This window comes from Charadrius vociferus, unplaced genomic scaffold, assembly GCF_000708025.1.
Source record: "Charadrius vociferus isolate BGI_N301 unplaced genomic scaffold, ASM70802v2 scaffold11, whole genome shotgun sequence".
Classification (NCBI taxonomy): Eukaryota; Metazoa; Chordata; class Aves; order Charadriiformes; family Charadriidae; genus Charadrius; species Charadrius vociferus.
Window position 1 is genome coordinate 293,862 of NW_009646846.1, and position 17,120 is coordinate 310,981.

Sequence of the window (17,120 nt, forward strand, 5' to 3'; positions counted from 1 at the left end):
GAGAAGGCTCTGGGGAGATCTTATTGTGGCCTTCCAGTACCTAAAGGGGGCCTACAGGAGAGCTGGGGAAGGAGTTTTTACTAGGGCATGTAGTGACAGGATGAGGGGGAATGGCTTTAAAGTGGAAGAGGGCAGGTTTAGATTAAACATTAGGAAGAAATTTTTTACTGTGAGGGTGGTAAGGCACTGGAACAGGTTGCCCAGAGAGGTTGTTGAGGCCCCATCCCTGGAGGTGTTCAAGGTCAGGCTGGATGTGGCCTTGGGCAGACTGATCTAGTGGGAGGTGTCCCTGCCCATGGCATGGGGATTGGAATTCGACGATATTCAAGGTCCCTTCCAACCTAAACCATTCTATGATTCTATGAGTCTGTGTTTGTCTAGCATAATGGCTTTTAACCTGTGATACCCAGGCTTCTGGGGACTGTAAGTTCCTTGAAAAGAATAAAACACCCCAAGTGTTTAAGAATAACAGGATGATTATTTGTCAGTGAGCTTAAATTGTTCTATACGCTATTGAAAAATGGCTAAGCTTCCAAAAGTAGAAAAGGCTGAAAACCGCACCTCTAGCTTATCATTTGAACTGACTCTGTCTTTGGTGTAGCTGTATTCAGTTACAAGGTCATCCTCTGACTGTGGAGCCCTTTTAGGAACCAGAATCCTCTGATTTTATTCCAGGTAGGACTGCTGGTTTCAAAAGAAAATTATTTACTTTATTAAAAATAAAATTATTATAATTAAATTATTAAAATTATTAAATTACTCAGTATCATTATTAAAATATAAGATTATTACTTTATTAAAGTAAAATAAGAAATTTCTAACTTTAACTCTTAGCCAAATATATTTTAAGCCTTTATAACATTTTGAAAACTGTAAGAAAACATAAGCACTAGCTTATCAGTGTTCTTGTACATCTGTGGTGAAATAAAAAGGGAGCCACAGGGTGATCTTGAGCGTGCTACTTAAATGTTAGCATAGGCGCTGTCTCTGTGTTGGATTACCTCCATCCAAGACATATCTGTTCGTCCAGGTGCCAGCACTAAGCAGTGCAGAGTGGAGGTGGTTAGTGCCATTTGTCCTTGGCTTCCTGGCCCTTTATGTAGGTTAACAGTATGGGCCAAGTTATTGTTTAAATGTATTTAGTTAAATGCTGTTAACAGCAGTGTTAAATGCTCTTCTGTCAGTGACCAGGCCAAATACATTATATACATTTTGTGGCTTCTTTTATGGTTTCCATTATCTTATCATCTTATCCACTTGCAGGAAAATGTATTTAGCAGACTGAAAGCTTACAGAGCAGTGCAGAGTGCCTGAGAAAGCTTTTACTTGAAAGTAAGCACCAACCGTCGCTTCCTTGGAGAACTCAGCTGGGCTCACTCTTTTCTTTCATAGAATAACCTAATGGTTAGCACAGTTGCCAAGGAAATGAGAGACTTGTATCCTGTTACCTTCTCTAGCTGAAAGGGCTGTAAACCAAAACTTCCCGGGAGAATATATCAAAAGACTGGATATGGGGATACTCTTCAAAATTACAGAGAAAAAGCTTCCTCTTTCTTAAGAACCATGTAAAAATAGCAGAAGGATATTTAATTTTGAAGCCTAGGGTGTAAGGCACCCACTTGTATGGCAGAATACCACAGACCAAGTCACAGGATAGTTTCTGTATTTTCTTTAATGAAGGTTTCACTGATGCTGTATGTCTCTCTTTTACCAGAACTGGCACTCTGTGAGTATTTTCTTTCAAATTATTCCTAGAAGAGATTAAACCTATGGAAACAGTTTAGCTAACTAAAAATTTATTCTTTGAGTTTTGCATATATTGCCTAAGCCTCTAAATCCCATGATGTATCACTTCCCTTGCTGTGATAGTCTCTCGATTTCTTTCTCTTTGTCTCATGTCTTGGGTGGAAAATGAGGAGAACTTTGATCTCAGTCCGTACGGGAAGTAAACCCACAGTTTCAGAGACCCAAAAGTTCTGGGCTTCCTGCGCATAATTCACAAAGTTCACTATCACAGTGAATAGCTACATAATGTCACATAATATCACAACCTTTTCAACCTTTGTATCCAGTTTGAAGCTGTAGACTCCGTCCAGAACTCAGTAACTTGGGTCCAAAATACCTAAGAGACTGGGACTATCAGTGAGTAATATCTGTCCTTTACTATTTGTCAATAGTTAGGAAGAAAATTGTTGTCTAGTAACTAGAAAAGGCAACACTGACAATACTATGATGTTAACAGTTAATAGGAACATGTTTTCAGAGTATTTTTGCAATCCATATAATCATGTACAATAGGAGTGGAGTGTTGGTTGCAAACATTGCTTAATTACAGTCCAATTTTATTCACACTCATTATACGCCCTAGATTCCAGTGAGTTTTAATTAAACAGAACATCTAAAGGTTGAAGTGAGTGTTTTTCAAAAAAATTCACGAAGGAATGCTGGTTTTGGGAAGGTTTTTTGCTTTCCATAGTTCCAAGAGCACAAAATGCAAACTTGCTCTTAGGTAAAATGGCAAGGTTTTGCCCTTTTGGAACTGGAGGGTAGTAGTGGAATGAAGGAAATGGATGTCTTTGCTAAAGTAACCTTCATCTCATTCCCAAAAGAACACAGAAATTCCTAAAGAATACATTCTTCAGTGAATTAATTGTCTGGGGGATATTTTTCCTCCATCTGTGTTAAAGGAGAAACTAAATACATGAAGAGAGAAAGAAAAAGTTATCACTTGTAGTATTTAGATATTTAAATAATGCAGAAGATTTCAGTGATTTTTAGCACCCTGGCAAGTTTCAAAATTCTGCTATTCTCTTGTTAATATCATGAGGAACAAGGAAAGACATAGCATTGGGTGCTATATTTCTTAGAAGACCCATTTGAAGTAATTTTTCATCCATAACGAACCACTGCATGTATTTCCTCTCCTCACAGAAACTGTTAAGCTCAGAGCGAGCATTGCTATGGTGATAATGTATTGACTTTCTCTCACAGAGCAAAAAAATTGAATCCCTCTTATGTCTGAAAAAGATGCATTTTTTATTGCTTACCTGTGACTGGTGCCTTCAGTCCCTGCCAGGAAAGGCTTTCAGTAATAGTAATACATTTGTTTTCAATACAGCAAAAGTTACATTACAAGCAAAGAAAACAGTATTACTAACTATTCTAAACATTAAGGCCAAGCATAGCTGTGAATAATGAAGCAGTACAAAATATCACTTAATTTTTCAGGTACCACTGTGACTCATTGTTTAGAAATAAGAAAACACAGAGAATAAATCAGTTTACTGATAAAGATAATTCATCTGGAGCTCAGGAGAAAATGACTCTGAAAAAGGACCGGCATAGCAGGGCAGAGGCATCCACCATGTAAGTGGGAACTCGGCCTCTCTCCACTTTCCTCATCAGGCGTGTTTCTGTGTCGTATCAAAGTAATGAAACAACCCTATGATACAGAGAGGACTTGTTATTTAAAAATAAACATGAAATTATTAATAACTGACATCAGTATGAAACTCATTACAATACAATGCAGATCATACTAAAAATAATTGTCAAAACACTGAAATTTCTTCTTAAATGCTCGTGAAACAATTTCTAACTAATAAACACAGTCAAAACCTAATTCCCCAAATTTAGCATTTGAGGCAGTTAAGGAGAGAAGAATTGAATGAAAAAGCGCTTATCAGTAGCCATAATCAGGGAAGAATCAATAATATTAGAAAGTATAAGATAAATCAAACTTTTTTATTTGTCAGTATAAGTTTGGTTTTAGTGTAAGCATTTTAAGATGCATTGCTATGCATTTTGGGCCCTACAAGAAGGGCCCAAGAGAAGACCCAGGAAACTACCCTAAAGGGCCCATTAGTCTTACTTCAGTCCCTTGGAAAATAATGGGTTTAGTCCTCTTAGCAACTATTACTATCCAGATGAAGCAGGTGATTGGGAAAAGCACAGATTTACCAAGGGTGAATCATGCCAGACTAACCAGATCACCTTCTACAACAAAATAACATCTGTAGATGTGGGGAGAGCAGTTGACGTTGTTTACCAGGACTTCAGGAAAGCATTTGATGCTGTTTCCCACAGCCTTCTCCTAGACAAACTGGCAAGATACAGATTGGATGGGTGGTCTGTGAGATGGGTAGGAAACTGGCTAATGGGCTGGACTCAGAGGGTGATGATCAATGGTTTTTACTCAGGCTGGCAGCCTGTCACAAGTGGGATCCTCTAGGGATCGGTACTGGGCCCCACGCTGTTCAACATCTTCATGAATGATCTGGATGGTGGGACTGAAAGCACCCTCACCAAGTATGCTGATTACACCAAGCTGGGTGGTGAGGTGGAAATGCAGGAAGGGAGAACCATCTGACAGAGGGACATGGACAAGCTGGGAGGGTGATCTAGCAAGATCTGTATGAAGTTTAACAGACCGAAGTGCAAAGTCCTGCACCTGGGACAACACAACCAAAGAGCCCAGTACAGGGGAGGATCTGTGGGGGGAGGAGCAGCCTTGCTGAAAGGGACGTGGGGGTTCTGGTGGACAACAAGCTAAACACAGGTCAACAGTGTACTGCTGCAGCAACAAAGGCAAATTGGGTCCTGGGCTGCACCCACAAGGGTGTTACTAGCAGAGATAGGGATGTGTTCACCCCACTGTACTCAGTATGTGTTAGGCCACACCGGGAGTACTATGTCCAGGTCTGGTCCCAACAGTTCAAGAAAGATGTGGTCAGATTGCAGAGGGTCCAAAGGAAGGCCACGAAGATGATCAAAGGGCTGGAGAACCTGCCCTGTGAGGAAAGACTGAAGGAGTTAGATCTTTTCACCCTGGAGAAGACAAGGCTCTGGAGGGACCTTATCATAGTATTCCAGTACCTAAGGCGTGGCTACAAAGAGAACAGAGGCTCTCTCTTCACAAGGAGCCAAAAGGAGAAGACAAGGGGCAATGGGAGTTGCACCAGGAGAGGTTTCATCTTGATATAGGAGAGAAATGTTTTACAGTGAGAACAATCATTCGCTGAAACAGCCTTCCCAGGGATGCAATAAAGTCCCCATCATTGAAGGTTTTCAAGATGCAATTGGACAGAGTGCTAGAAAATTTCATTAGGCTTGCTTTCCCATGAAAGGTTGGACCAGATGATCTTTTGAGGTCCCTTCCTGAAGATTATGACAGCCTGCTTGTTTAGTTGTCTTGTACAAAGACTGTGTCAAAGAATTTCTTGGATATATGGTCATCAATAGCATGTTTCTGGGAGAAACTGAAATGCTGTTTTAACATCTGAAGTAGTCACCTGCTGAGCGATAGGACAAGATTCAATGTTCCTTTTAACTGAATGTGTACAAGTTTGTGTTGGCTGTCCATGGCAAGGTATCAGCAGCAAGGGGTGGCCTCTGTGAGGAGAGGCCCCATGTCAGACACAGTTGGTTCCAACTAGCTCCAACAGATCCACCACAAGGCACAGCTGAGCCCATCAGCCAAAATTGTGCCTCAGGGAAAATGTGTTTAAGAAAAGGCTAAAAAAAAAAAAGACAGAGAGTGATGAAGAGAACAAAAAGAGTGAGAAACAACAGAGGGAACACCAAGGTCAGAGGAGGGAAGGAAGTGCTACAGGCGCCAGAACAGAGATTCCCCTTCAGCCATGGAGGGGACTGTGGTGTAGCAGGTCCTGAGGGACTGCAGCCCATGAAGAGCCCACACTGGATCAGGGGAAATGTGTGAGAGGGAAGGAGTAGCATAGAGAAACCACCATGTACTGACCACCCCATCACACCTCCTGCACTGCTCAGGGTGGGGGGAGGTAGAGGTGTTGGGAGTGAAGTTGGACCTGAGAAAGGCAGGAGGAAGGGCTTAACTTTAATGTTTGTCTTAGTTTCTCACTACCTGAATCTAATTTAATTGCCAATAAATTAAAGTAATTTTCCCCAGGTCAAGTCTGGTTTACCCATGACAGTAACTGGTAAGTGATCTCCCTGTCTCTGACTCAACCCACAAGTCTTCACATCCCACTTCCTCCGCCTGTCCCACTGAGGAGGGGGAGTGAGCTAGCAACTGGGAGGGTGTGTGGCCCTTAGCCAAGGTTAACCCACCACAATGTTTCGAATGAAAATAAATTATTTTACAATGCATATTTCAGCAATCATTATGATGGTAAATGCTAATTGTGTTCTGTGTTTTATTGTCCAAGGATCATTATTATTAATTAATTGGTATGGCTTTGTTTTGTGTTGAGCATTTAAAATTGATATTTAATAAATGGAGACTTTGGAGTTCAGACTAAGTGTTTAACATCAGATGCAAAAATAACTACAACAGAACTGCTAAAATACTTTTGTGACCTAATTTGGAGAATAAATAGAATATTTTCACATTTTATTATAGGGCAGACATATATAATGAGTCTAATATGACAAGTTAATTACTTTTTTTTAGCTCATCTGTAGTAATTCTGCATCACAAAATTCTTGATCAAGGACACTGAGTCTTGTCATTCTGATCATGATGGATGCTATAAATCACCAGATCTCAGTGAACTTAATATCTTAGAAACCTGAATCTCACCTAAGAGAAAGGCATTGCCTGGTAATCTGGACTAACTAACTGGAGTGCTATATTATGAATCAGAAATATCTTTGTTTTGCCTTATCAGACTTCAGTGTGGTCTCCAGTTAGCTAGTGTGGGAGCTGTCCTGAACAAAAACTGCAGCATTTGTCAACAATGCAATGTTGCTTTTCATTTTAGAGTGCACTGGTATGCAATAGTAGGAACGCCATGTCCTGGTTTTGGATGTTTTTCTAAGCTTTAGATGAACTGGAAAGAATTCAGAGGAAATCAAAAGAATGAGAAAAGTGTTAGAAACATTTATCTATGAGGAAAAGTTGAAGACCTTACTGATACCACTGTGAGGTCACTCTTTATTATCTTTGAAGGGTCATGGTGATTGAAGGAGGTCCCTGATGACTGGCAAAAAAAGCAGATGTTATATACATTTCAAAAAGGTCAGGAAGAATGATACAGTGAACTGTAGGTCGGTCAGCCTCCCTTCAGTCTCTCAGAATATTGCGGAGAAAGACCTCATGGAAGCCATTTTCAAGCATGGGAAGTACAAGAATATGTTTGGGACCAGGCAGCATGGGTTTACCAAGGCCAAGTATGTTTGACTGATTGCCTTCTATGATATTACTGGTTCTTTGTATTGGATGGAGGGAGTGGCATCTCTCACTTGCCTTGAATTAAGCAAGGCCTTTGACATAGTCTCCCATAACAAACATGTAGCCTAGATGCAGACTGGATGGACTACAAACTGGATGAAAAACTCTCTGGAACACCAGACTTAATGGGTAGTGGTCAACAAATAGAAGTCTAACTAGCAGTGACATTCCTCAGGGGCCAGTATTGGGTTTGATTGTACTTCATACTTTCATCAATGGCTTGGATGATGAAACCTTTAATAGTGCAAGTTTGTGAATCAAACCAAAATGGCAGGGAGTGGGGAGGGCTGTGAGGGAGGAGAGCAACACTCATCAATGCACGAGAGGGAAAGGCTTGCCATTTGGAGTAACCTTGAGATCCTGGACAAATGGACTGAGAGGAACCTCATGGAGTTTAGCAAAGGCAAATGCAAAGTCCTGCATCTAAGACAGAACAACCACATGCCATACAGGCTGCTGAGATAGCAGCATTACAGAAAAGGACCTTGGGGTGCTGGTAGACAACAGATTGAATGCAAATCACCAGTGTGCCCTGGGGGTCATGAAGACCAATCTGATACCAAGGTACATTGGTATCAGATATCAACATTGGTATCAGATATCAGCAAGCCAAATAAAGTCTTTATTCCCAATAAAAGTGTAGCCAGCAAGCCAAATAAAGTCTTTATTCCCCTTTACCTGGCACTCTTAAGGCCAGATCTGGTGTACTGTGTCCAGCTTTGTGCATCCCAGTACTAGAGAAAGTTAGTCCAGCAAAGCATTATTAAGAAGATCGAGTGGTTGGAGCATATTATGCATGAGTCTGTGACCTGGATTTGCTTGGTCTGAAGAGAAGAAAGTTAAAAGGGGATGAAATTGCTGTCTTCAGTGACCTAGAAGAGTCTTACAGAGCCAGACTCTTGAAGGAGGTGGACAGCAAAAGGACAAGAGGTTTTGGTCATAGGTTGCAATAATGAAAATCGTAACTGAATATAAGGCAGAAAATTTCAGGGTGAAAATTGGTAAGCACTGGAACAGCTTACCAAGGAGGGTAATGAAATTTCCATCCTTGGAAGCTTCCTCAAACAACCTGATCTAACTTTGAAGTTCACTCTGCTGTTAATGCTTCTAGAAGGACAAATTGGTCAATGTGTTTCTGGTTTAAAAAATAAAATCAGATCTTCCTTAGGAGCACAAGAGAGACCTTTGAGGTCCTTTCCAGAGCTTCACTTCTATGAATCTTTTAAGGCTATCTATAAAAAATAAATTGTGTTCGCAGCATCTAGCTGTTGGGTTCTTTGATAAATACTGGAATTTGTGCCTGTGAATAAGGTGCCTTTGCTTTGTCTGGAGTTCTGGAGTATCCAGACAGCCTTAGGTGTTAAAAATCAGTGTGCAGATGCACACGGTGAAATGTATACACAACATAAAAATGTACGTGACAGGTTTATCAGTTTTTACGTTTGGGGAATTTATCCACCTTTGTCTGAATTTTTGATATGGGCAGTTTCTGTTCACAGTAGGAACCTATTCCAGGAGCTGTATGCCTATGTGAATATTACAGAGGAGAGTTAGAAACTAGAAACTGAGGTGTTGTCTCTCTCTTTTTTTTTTAATGAGCTGCTCAATTGTTGGTATACTTAACAAGGTTAGAGAAGATGTTGTGAGCATTAACATCAAGTCAGCATTTCTTAAGTGCTTTGAAGATAAAAGGCAATATAAAGCACTAATTATCATCACTAATTAGCATCACACCAAACTTGACTCACTGACTGGTTTTTCAAGTCTTAAAAGGGTTGTCAGCAATCTTCTGGAAAACTTGAAAACCTTTTTCTCACAGACAGAAAGTGAGAGCTGGAAAGCATTGATATAAAGCCAGTGAACAGCTCTGGGTTTATCTGGCTCCAGTCAGTAAATTCAGTGTCAGGTGACTCAGAGGCTGGCCTTTAGTTTGGGGCCATTCTCCAAGCCAAGAAGATAATTGTTAAACAAAACTAATGGGGCCAGACTCATAACTTGTGCAATTCTATGAAATCAAAGATTCTCCATTTCAGGATCTACACCTAGTGTGTCTGCTCAATAGGTATGATTGATTCCATACTCTGTCTCTATCATTGTAGATATATACACCTGCTGAGGACATTTTTCAACTGGAAATGTTGAACCTATTCTCATGCTACTCCAGTCTCGTGAGTGTGGCTTGCTCTTTTCCATCGTATTTTCTAATACAGATACATTACATTTCAATGCAGATACATTTTTAATACAACCTATCTTAATTTTAGGGCTGTTGTCTATGTGTGAACTAGGTGTCTTAGATCTAATTATATTATATCTAGCGCTAGATATAATAGATAGCTATCCAGAGCTGGAGTGATACTCCGATGATGAAATGTGAGTGTCCACCCCAGGATGACATTAATAGCTTTCTAGAGTCCATTGACTGGACCAATTATCTGTCTGCTGAAGTAATAGAAGCTCTCCAATTTCTCTTAGATGTAGACCATCTACATTATAGAAACGTAGGCTTGGGCAGGTTGAATCCCACCTGTGTATGTCAGGTATGTTTATGTTAAATGTCCCCATTAACCTAATCAATTACAATTGCCCTGAGCAAGCCCAGCACACATGAGCAGAATAACCCCTTCTCAAAGGGCAATAGAAGGACCTTAATGAGACAGAGGGTTGTTAGTGATGCGTCTCCTTATTGTTATAGCAGAGGGTGCCATGTGAAGTTACCCATTCACATACTAGTGTAGATGTTGGAGCATTTGGGAAAGAAATAAGTGGTTGGGTTGAATACCATTGCATCCCTGAGAGGTTCAAATCTATATCTCTAGAGAGTCAGCCTAAACAGTGGATAGTCTGTTTTGAAAGCAGATATTTTCCATCTCATTTCCCAAAAAGGTGCCAGATATTGCAGCAAGAACTTCGAAGTTTATTGCACCATAAAAAGGTAATTGAGTTTCTTCCTGGGAGAACCACATGACCATCAGATTGTTTTAGAAGAAATGTCATTGCATTTTGTGAGAAACCTGGTCCCGTCATTTATCACTGGGCAGGTATGTTTATTAATTAGCTATTCCCTGATGTAACTTTTAATAGCCTGCCACTTTCAGTTACCTGTTTCAGAAGACGAGAATTGCCACACCTGCATTTTGTGCAGTGTCTGCACCTAGCTTCCACTGCCTATGAGACTGGGCCTGTCATGGATGAAGGCGGAGGAGTGCTTAATTGCTGATCACAGTCAGGCTTGGGTCAAATTACTTAGTTCTTTAAGACTGTTGCACTTCTTGGCACATATTTAAACTCAAAATGTGTGAGGAACCTGCAGAGTTTAAAGAGTTATGCTGAAACTCAGGGAAGATTTTGACAATCTCAGTTTTGGATTTATATGTACAAGCTTAGATGTAAGTGCTTTTTAGGCCTCTGCCCAAGATGTTATCATAACTACTAAAAATAATTCATGGCATCTGTCTGCAGGCACAGTTTTAAATTAGAACTGTTTCTCATTCATAAACTTGCACATGTGTGTTCAGGGTAAAGACATTCTTCAAACCTTTATTGATTTCTGGGATGAACAGATCTGACAGTAACAGGAGGCAGACCTGCTAACTTCTGCAAGCTTCGAAGATTTAATATACTTTCTATAATCCCTGAGAGTGCGAAAAGACCAACCTTAGCCTATTAATTACCAGCGTCAACACATAAGATATAAATCAAAACATGCATTTCCTTAGACAAGTGGGTTTCCAGAAAAGAACGTATCTTGGCACTGTTCCTGAAGGAGTAAATGGAAAAACAGGATTACTGTAATATGTGAAGCTCACAAAACAGCTTACAATGTTAAGGCTCTATAGGCTTTGAAAGGAAATGCTGTTACAGGCAAAGGTTGTAGACAGTAAACAACTTAGCTGTTTTAAGTCAGGGGTCTTAGACACTTTTAGGCATCTGCACCTATGAGTGGTGTACAAGAAGGCTAGGCTAGTGACCTGTACTGTGAACTTCAGACTGGGAACCAGTGTATCTGACTTCATGGAGCATGCTGCTACAGAGTAATAGGGATTGAGAAATTACAATTCAGAAAGGTATCTAAATTCTGGTCTTCTCTGAAGAGCCTGCACAGGCTGCATAGAAACGTCTTCTTATGCTAGAAGTGTACAGACTTGAATTCCATGTGGAAGACTTAATTTATATCTTATTTTTTTCCTAACAATCAAGTAAAAGTTATGTTCTATTTAAAAAGAGAGGTATAGGCTGAATTGTTTCACTCTTTTGTCTTCTAAGCCATGATTTGGGATGATATCCAAGGCTAGCTGGAACAGGAAAATTTGAATCGTATGGATTTATCTTCATAGTTTAAGTAGTGTCTTTTTATATGTGGTAAAACTGCATGGCTTTTGAAATGACCACCAAAATGAAAACCAAATGTCACAGTACCAGTTTTATTGCCACAGTTGCTGTAATCCATGCACAGCTGTTCATATTCTTGTTTACAAGATGCTGATTTTTTTTCAATTTATGATACTGTTTTGTTGTAGTTTTGAGGATACATGTCATATCTAAAAGGCTGACCAAAGGAGGAGCAAGTGTATACCATTTCAGATGAGCGCAGAAGGCATTTAATTTATCCAACTTCTGAATGTCCAAGTGTCATTAAGACCGAGTCCTGATATGCTTTTCTGGGAGCTGTCTGGATCTGCAATCATCTTCCAATTTGGGGTGCTGTTGGAACTTGAACAAGGGTAAAACATCTGTTGAGAAAGCTGAAAAATAAATAAACTACTTGCAAAGATAAAACATGAAGTGTTGCAAGGAAGAGACGGGTGGCAGGATCCTCCCATTGTCAGTGAGGCTGGAAAAGCTCATTATCAGGTATACATTACCATTTAGGGGGAAAAATAATGATGTTAAAGGATTGTTCATTAGTCACTCATTTTGAAATAGAAAGTGCTGTGTATTACAAATGGTTGTAGTCATCATAAATGGTTTATCTGGAAGTGATAAAAAGGACTGACCTTACAGCAAAAAAATGCTTCTTTGGAGTCATGTGGAAGTGAACTACCAAAGAGTCAAAACCCATCTATGTTATAAGCTAGTGATCAAGCTAGTTGTGATAAGAAAGCTAAGATGAATTTTAGTTGGAGAAAGTACGTACCTTAATTAAATATAGGTGAGGTTTGAAATGGGGCTGAATCTTACTGCAAAGGCCTTATAGTACATATAATGTACTGTCATAAAGAGAAACTTTTGATGTTGTTTATCGTACATTACATTGATATTTTTCAGTTTTCTGCTTATAGAATAAATCTCTTCACCAAGAAATACATAAAATATGCTATATTGCAAATACTTGTTTATATCATTATCTGTCTCTCTCACTATATCTCTATCTACCACCAGATAGGAAGGTGAGTCATTCAGAAGCTAGTATCATCACATCTGAGCAAAAGTTGTAGGCATGTATGTCTTAAAGAATCATCATCAGATTTCACCACCTTAGCTGGCACTGCTGTCTCAGATTTCATGTTCACTGAGTCACTGATTCAAACCAAGAGCTCCTATTTCTGAAGAGTGACCTCACTGTCAGGATGTGAGGAGGATGGTGGCAAAAAGCGTTTCTTTCAAAGCTGCAGTACTCGGCAGAAAATAACTCAAGATTTATTATGCTGCTGAGAAATAAATACAAGAGGGATTTTGAACCTAGCAGACTGGCTATGACCTCGGAGGGCAGAGACTGGTATTCCAGTTACTGAATTGCTTATGGGTGTTAAATAGGTATGGGCTAGTCCTTGGTGTTTATGCATGTCTAATAGTCTTCTGAGATGGGAGATGGTACTGCTTAGGAAGAAAGCATTATTTTATTCAGTTTTTCAGACTGAAAGTAGAGGTAAAGTGAACTGAGTTCAAGCTAGCTCAAGTAATCAAAAAGCTATAATTCAAGTGTATTTCCATACAGTCTTAAACTGTCAGCTGAAGGCAGGAACTTCTTAAACCATTCAATTTTTTTCTGCAGGTTTGCATCTGATAGTCAGTGAACTTTCATTGCGTGGTGACTATCAAAGAATTATTAATAACAAAAAATTAATATTAAAGAGTACTATCAAAGAATTATTCAAAACATCTCTCCTAATCCAGAAATTGGTGAGTAATCTTTTTCTTTGGTAACACAGCCACCCTTCTATTAGGTGAATTATTTTTTTTCATTTGGAAAAACTGCCGCCTTCAACTTTATTTCAGTGTGATTGATTCATTCATTACAGCTAACTTAGCTGCCTTGGCAACACTTTGTTTACTAACATCAATATACTTTCCAGAACAAAAGTATTAACAAGTTGTTTGTAGGTCCTTCGTAAGTCACAAACAAATGAACAACATGAATGGTAAAGCAAAAGAAAATAAAGAAGATTGTAGATTCCATATGATAAGAAACTCTGCCTTCATTATAAAGTGTGTTTAATGGTCAGTGATTCATTGATAATAAATTTTGGGTTTTGAAAATTATCAAATTAGAATATTTTATGCAAGCAATATCAGGATTTCAGATTTAAAAAAACAGGAAACAAATATGTTCTTTCTCAAAATTCCTTCATCAGTCAGAACCGATTAAGGCTGCTGGTTTAGGATTCCTACATTGTAGTTAAACCAAATGATGTAAAAATCAAAAACGAATAGGTTATAAATAAAACAGCTTGCTTAATTTTAGTGTTAACCATTTAATAGAATACTTTATGTCCCTTCTCCCTCACCCTGCAGTTCTATTTACTTTCTCTTTTTCCTTTCCTTTCCTTCCTTGCTTTGGTTTGTTTTTTGGTTTTTTTTTCTGTTTCTTTTTGCTCTCCATCACTGGTTCTGAGTTGTCTCATTTCCCCATTCAGAGTCTGTTTTTGACCATGTATGTCTTCCTGCCAACGCCTCAACTCCAAATGAGTTTATGAGAGTACCTTTTAGTGTCATTTAAAATTTGTAATGCAAGACAATTTTCTAAGACTTGACTCCATTGTTACTCAGTGCAGTTCCAAACTCCCAATGACCTTGGTATGTGCAAGATCAGTTCCTACAATTAACAATATAAACAATAGCACAGGCAAGCTATGACACTGGGAAAGTACAGAATAAAACTCCTGGCTGAGAATAGCAATGAATGAGTGCGGTCAGCAGCACTGGTAGGGGAAGGTGGGAAAAAACCCCAAAGCTCAAAACAGAAGGTGAAGTATACATTTCTTATTCTTTAAGTCAGTAGAAGGATATATTAACCAAAAAAGTTTTAGTGCAACAAGGAGAGTTAGAAGAAAGTGTGCCTGTGAGAACTACAGAACAGCAATTTCAATACAGAAAAGAAATACTGTTCATCACTTTTTAAATTATTTTGCTGCATTTTTTTCATTCCTAAAGAGATACTTATAGACTTGAATATTGTATTTAATACACAGCTATAAAATTAATTTGAAAGTTTGTGAAGCTAGACAAAAAATTGACCTGCTTGAAAGCGTTTGCATTCGTGAGAATGATGGGAAACCTTACATAAGCTTGATTTTATGCAAAACAGGAAATGTCACCCTCTTTAATACTTTTTAATTGTGTGTGCTTCTGATAAGTGATATTCTACAAGATGCTAGTTGTGATTGGAATACAACCTAAAATGGATGTTTTATTATTCGCATATCTTTTTGAACTTTCACATGGAAATTAATTTTTCGTTTCTGTTGCCTCTGTTTTCATCAGTCTCATCTTGTTCTTTATATTTTCTCACATTCCAAGTAAACCTCACCAAATCTTGTGCATATGTTGATAAATTCAAGTTAACAAATATTGATTTTATGTATGGAATATAATAGATTTTCCCACTTATTTTTCACTGGCCTACACACATTCTGAGTGGAACTAGGTTGTAATGTCATCACATGTAAGACTTAGATATCTCTGTCCTGCAACTTCAAAGATTTGATTTATCTTAAAATTAATACTTTGGTTTCCTCATAATTTGTGGAAAGTTGACATACTACTGTATTTTTCTTCTTTTCATGGGTAACAGAAAAATAAGGTTGTTGCGCATAATTTTAGTAGAACTTTAAAAAGAAAACCCCAAATTAGATCAAAATAATGATGAGCAATTAAAGTGTCTGAAAAAAACCCTATATTCAATGTTTCCATTTTTTTACTACAAAGATATGGAATTAAACTTTCACGTTCTAAATGACTGTATATGCAGCTATAAAGCCCATTCACAGGAATGTGGCATATTGAACCATTGGTAGTTAACATGTTCCCTAGTTGTTTTTTGTAATAATACAGCAGAAGACATTTGGTCTTGCATAATCTAATTACGTGATAGAATTGCATCGGGTCTGTATTCTCATTCTAGATTAGGATGAGAACATAAACTAATAAAAGTGTATTAACTTTCAATTCTATTTTTGTTTCTACAGAGAAACATGGAAATAGACTACAAGATATTTTTGCTTAGAGAAATTTACATGCAAATCAGAGTGTTTTTTTAGGAAACGTTGGCAGCATTAGAATAAAAGATCTGCATCTTAATTACAGATAACTACCAAAATGTCACTGGTGTCTTTATTAGTCACTTTGTTTTTGCATTGATAATAGAAATTACTGGTGAATGAAATGGGGGTGACAGCCCCAGGAAATTAATCAGTTTTATAGATCCTTGACCCATAGGAATTAGAGATGGAAAAGAACTTTGAGGGTGAACCATCTAGTATACATTACCGTCCATTAGAACATTTTTTTATGATTGTATGTTGTAGAATTTTAATGTGTTAAGTGAAGGAGCTTATACCTGGCTGCCATGGCACCTTATTTCATAGCCTAAAAGATTTCATTGGGCCTAATACTGCTTGTTTTATTTACACATATCATGCCAATAAAATTGACAGGACAACATGTATTTGCTACCAAGGAGTTTTCCATGACATTCACTGTCATTGCTACTCTTCAGTTTCAGCTGTTTTTCTTAATCATGCTTGCAAATGGGGATATGCTAAATTTGTTACCACTTAGTGGGCTTTTTCCTTAACACAAAGAAAAATATTTAGGCACCTTTTGACTTTGCATGACCTTCTGGGAGAGTTTACTGTCATTTCCCAGGGAACCATATAAAAGCTCAACATTCAAAAGTTCCTAGCTTGAAAATTATTTGCTTTCTTTATCACTTCCTGATTTTTTTTTCTAATTTTCCTTTTCTTAACATTTCTTTACAAGTTATCAAGAAGTAGCTGATTGCTTTTTGGTATCAATATTGCTTATGCTTATACAGTTTAGAAGCTGTGACTGTGTAGGCATATTAGTGTAGATGTACTCAATGAGTTGAGCCATGTGTGAGAAATCTCTCGAATATTTTTATTTTTCACACATTCATTCTTAATTTTCTGTCTAGTTTTCTTTTGTGCCTCCCCTAGAATCATAGAATAGTTTAGGTTGTAAAGGATCTTGAAGATCATCGAGTTCCAACCCCTCTGCCATAGGCAGGGACACCTCCCACTAGACCAGGTTGCCCAAGGCCACATCCAGCCTGGCCTTGAACACCTCCAGGGATGGGGCCTCAACAACCTCTCTGGGCAACCTGTTCCAGTGCCTTACCACCCTCAAAGTGAAAAACTTCTTCCTAATGTTTAATCTAAATCTGCCCTCTTCCACTTTAAAGCCATTCCCCCTCATCCTGTCACTACATGCCCTAGTAAAAACTCCTTCCCCAGCTCTCCTGTAGGCCCCCTTTAGGTACTGGAAGGCCGCAATAAGATCTCCCTGGAGCCTTCTCTTCTCCAGGCTGAACAGCCCCAGCTCTCTCAGCCTCTCCTCATAGGAGAGGTGCTCCAGCCCTGCTGGCCACACTTCTTCTGATGCAGCCCAGGATACGGTTGGCCTTCTGGGCTGCAATTGCACATTGCTGACTCACGTTGAGCTTCTCGTC